The sequence below is a fragment of the Rhinoraja longicauda genome, chromosome 4 (genome assembly GCF_053455715.1).
Source record: "Rhinoraja longicauda isolate Sanriku21f chromosome 4, sRhiLon1.1, whole genome shotgun sequence".
Classification (NCBI taxonomy): Eukaryota; Metazoa; Chordata; class Chondrichthyes; order Rajiformes; family Arhynchobatidae; genus Rhinoraja; species Rhinoraja longicauda.
In genome coordinates, this window is record NC_135956.1 from 28,891,939 (window position 1) to 28,896,693 (window position 4,755).

The window sequence follows — 4,755 nt, forward strand, 5'->3', positions numbered from 1 at the left end:
TCAATTACAAGGATGTCCTTCCTCAAATTAGGAGACCAAAACTGTACACAATACCCCAGATGTGGTCTTGCCAGGGCCCTATACAACTGCAGAAGAACCTCTTTACTCCTATAACAAATCCTCTTGTTATGAAGGCCAACATTCCATTAGCTTTCTTCACTGCCTGCTGTACCTGCACGCCAACTTTCAGTGACTGGTGTACAAGGACACCCAGGTCTCGCTGCACCTCCCCCTTACCTAACCTAACACCATTGAGATAATAATCTGCCTCCTTGTTTTTGCCGCCAAAGTGGATAACCTCACATTTATCTATATTATACTGCATCTGCCCACTCACTCAACCTGTCCAGGTCACCCTGCAACCTCCTAACATCCTCTTCACAGTTTACACTGCCACCCAGCTTTGTGTCATCCGCAAACTTGCTAGTGTTGCTAATAATTCCCTCTTCCAAATCATTCATATATATGGTAAACAGTTGCGGCCCCAACACCGAGTCTTGCGGCACTCCACTCGCCACTGCCTGCCATTCTGAAAAGGACCCGTTTACTCCTACTCCTTGCTTCCTGTCTGCCAACCAATTTTCTATCCATGTCAACACCCTACCCCCAATACCATGTGCTCTAATTTTAGTCACCAATCTCCCGTGCGGGACCTAATCAAAGGCTTTCTGACAGTCTAGATACACTACATCCACTGGCTCCCCTTCATCCATTTTACTTGTCACATCCTCAAAAAATTCCAGAAGATTAGTCAAGCATGATTTCCCTTTCATAAATCCATGCTGACTTGGACTTATCCTTTTACTGCTATCCAAATGCACCGTTATGACCTCTTTAATAATTGACTCCAGCATCTTTCCCACCCCCAAAGTCAGGCTAACTGGTCTGTAATTCCCTGTTTTCTCTCTCTCGCTCCTGTCTTGAAAAGTGGGATAACATTAGCTATCCTCCATTCCACCGGAACTGATCCTGAATCTATTGAACATTGGAAAATGATCACCAATGCGTCCACTATTTCTAGAGCCACCTCCCTGAGGACCCTTGGATGCAGACCATCAGGCCCAGGGGATTTATTATCCTTCAGCCCCATTACTATTTCTCGTCTAATGAAAATTTCTTTCAGTTCCTCTACCCCCCTAGATCTGTCCTCCAGTACATCTGGGAGATTGTTTGTGTCTTCCTTAGTGAAGACAGATCCGAAGTACCGGTTCAACTCTTCTGCCACTCCCTTGTTGCCCATAATAATTTCACCCGTGTCTGCCTTCAAGGGACCCACATTTGACTTTGCTACTCTTTTCCTCTTAACATATCTAAAGAAGCTTTTACTGTCCTTTATATTCTTGGCCAGCTTCCCCTCGTACTTCATCTTTTCAGCCCCTATTGCCCGTTTTGTTATTTTCTGTTGTCCTATGAAAGTATCCCAATCCTCTGACTTCCAGCTAGTCTTTGTGTGTTATACATCTTTTCGTTTAGTTTTATTCCATTCCTAACTTCCCTTGTCAGCCACGGTTGCCTCCTCCTCCCCTTAGAATCTTTCTTCCTTTTTGGAATGAAATGATCCTGCGTCTTCCGGATTATGCCCAGAAATTCCTGCCATTGCTGTTCCACCGTCATTCCTGCTAGGATTCCTTTCCAGTCTACCTTGGCCAGCTCCTCTCTCATGCCTTCATGGTCCCCTTTGTTCAACTGCAACACTGACACCTCCGATTTAACCTTCTCCTTCTCAAATTGCAGATTAAAACTAATCATATTATGATCATGACTTCCAAGCGGTTCCTTTACCTCGTGTTCTCTTATCAAATCTGGTTCATTGGACAACACTAAATCCAGAATCGCCTTTTCTCTGGTAGGCTCCATTTCAAGCTGCTCTAAGAATCCATCTCGGAGGCACTCTACAAACTCTTTCTTGGGGTCCAAAACCAACCTTTTTTTCCCAGTCTACCTGCATATTGAAATCCCTAGCACCACAGTGGCATTACCTTTCTTACATGCCAGTTTTAACTCCTACTGCATCTTACACACTATATCCGGGCTACTATTTGGGGGTCTGTAGAATACACCAATTAGTGTCTTCTTGCCTTTACAATTCCTCAACACAATCCACAGTGACTCTACCTCGTCAGTCCCAATGTCTTCCCTCGCAAGGGACTGAATTTCATCCCTCACCAGGAGAGCTACCCGCCTCTGCCCACCTGCCTGTCCTTTCTATGGGATGTATAACCCTGAATATTACGTTCCCAGGCCCGATGCTCCTGCAGCCACGTCTGTGTAATCCCCACAATGTCATATCTACTAACCTCTAACTGAGCCTCAAGCTCATCTACTTTACTTCTTATACTTTGCGCATTAATATACAATACTTTTAATTCCTTCCTCATTTCACCCTTCATATCGATCCCTATTACACTTGGCCTTTCTGAGCTTTCTTTCCCGTTAATTCTGGGATCATTAACTATCCCTTTACTCTCTTTCCTTTTAACTCCATCCTTGACTATCCCATTTGACACCCCACCCCCTTATATTTAGTTTAAAACCACCCGTGTAGCAGTGGCAAACCTGCCTGCCAGAATGCTGGTCCCCCACCTGTTAAGGTGCAATCCGTCCCTTTTGTACAATTCCCCTTACCCCAAAACAGATCCCAGTGATCTAAGAATCTAAATCCCCGCCCCCTGCACCAGTTCCTCAGCCACACATTCAGGTCCTGTATCTCCCTGTTCCTGCTCTCGCCAGCACGAGGAACTGGAAGCAAACCGGAGATAACCACCCTGGAGGTCCTGCTTTTCAGCATTTTTCTGAGCTCTAAAGTCACGCTACAGAATATTCATCCCCTTCTTTCCAACATCGTTTGTGCCAACATGCACTAGCACTTCTGGCTGTTCACCTTCGCCCTTGAGGATTTTCTGCAATCTGTCTGTGACATCCTGGATCCTAGCATCAGGGAGGCAGCACACCATCCTCAAATCCCATCTCTTGCTGCAGAAACCCCTATCCGTACCTCTCACAATGGAGTCTCCTACTACCACGGCATTGCCTGACGTCGGCCTCTTTGGTTTTGGCTCAACAGCACTTTTTGCTTTGTAAGCCAGTCTGCCGCTCAGTGTGGTAACGTCTTCTTCCCCGACAGCTTCCAAGTGGGTGAACCTGTTCAAGAGGTACAACACCCGGGGACCTTTGCATTCCATGTTTCCTTCCCCTTTCTCACCGTCACCCACCTTCTCTCTTCCAGTACCTTTGGTGTAACAATCTCACTGTAGGACTTGTCGAGGAACGACTCCGTTTCTCAGACGAACCTGAGGTCATCCACTTGCTTCTCCAGTTCCCCAAGATGGTCCTTCAGGAGCTGTACCTGGATACACTTCTCGCACTTGTAGCAGCCAGAGGCACCAGCAGTGTCCCTGACTTCCACATCCTGCAAGCATCATACTGAATCAGCTTGCTTGACATTTTCTCCTTTTGTCTCTCCCTCTCCAGCATTTGGTGTGGCGTCCTCCCTCAGACTCTTCGCCGAAGACTCGCAGCCAAAGGCTCGCATTTTTCTCAAACTTCCCTCAACAGGGCGCACCCCTTGAGCAAGCCTTACTTATATCAGATGCTAAATTGACTAATTGCCCAATTTACCAATCTTCCAATCTAATTGTTCAGCCAATCCCCACACTCACTCCTAATCTTCCTTCCTCTGATGAGATGAAGGTATGTGTTTTACCAGACCTGCACTCAAAGACTGCTAACCTGCTGTTTGACCTCTTTTAAAATCTACACTCAAGACTCACCAAGTCCAGCCAACAGTCGTTCTCACTGCTGCTTTGCCCGACCTGCACTCAAAGACTGCTAAAGTGCCGTTTGCACCTTTTTTACACCTGCTCTACCTGTAACTCATCTTTTTAAGACAAGACATACAACTACATAAAAGTTAACATAAACATCCATCACAGCAGATTCCCCACATTCCTCACTGTGATGGAAGGCAATAAAGTCTAATCTTCCCTCTTTATTCTCCAGTGGTCGGGGCAGTCGCACTATCCGCAATCGGGGCAATTGAAGCTCCCGCATCCAGCGATCGAAGCCCCCACCACGGGGCAGTCAAACCTGCGGCTTGGAGCTCCCGAAGTTGGACTCCAACAGGGACCATGAGCTCCCGCGATTGGAGTTCCCGGTCAATCTCCAGCAGAGGCCGCCAACTCCTCGATGTTAGGCCGCAGTGCGGTCGGAGATATGATAGGGGGGAGAGGAGAGGGAATTAATTTTTTAAAATTTTTTTAAATCGTATTTCCGTTGGGTTAAGAGATTAAAAAAAAAAAAATCCCCAACCACCACATAAAACAAACTAAACACCAAAACATACATTTAACACATACAAAAAAAAACAAAGGAGGAAGGGACAGACAGTTGATGAGGCAGCCATTGCTGGCGCCACCCGGTGTTCAAGCTTAAGTCTTGTAATCCTGCCCATCGGCCACGTTTCGGACACAATGGATGCCTCTCCGGTGTTTCCAGGTGCTGTACTCTGTTTTTGCAATCCTCCACGAGGTCAGGGATTCCCCATACAATCAAAAATTCCCTTGCAGTCGGCAGTTCAGTTGCCATTGGTGGATCACAATAGCACTAATCCATTTGAGCTGTTTCTTTTATCCAGGTAAGCTCAAACCTGCTATATTTGATTATTTCCTGTTGTGCTGCTTGCAACATGTCCCCACAGAGAGGTGCCATCTTTCAGCCATTCTTGAATTGAATGAATGTTTTTTTATTGTCACTTGA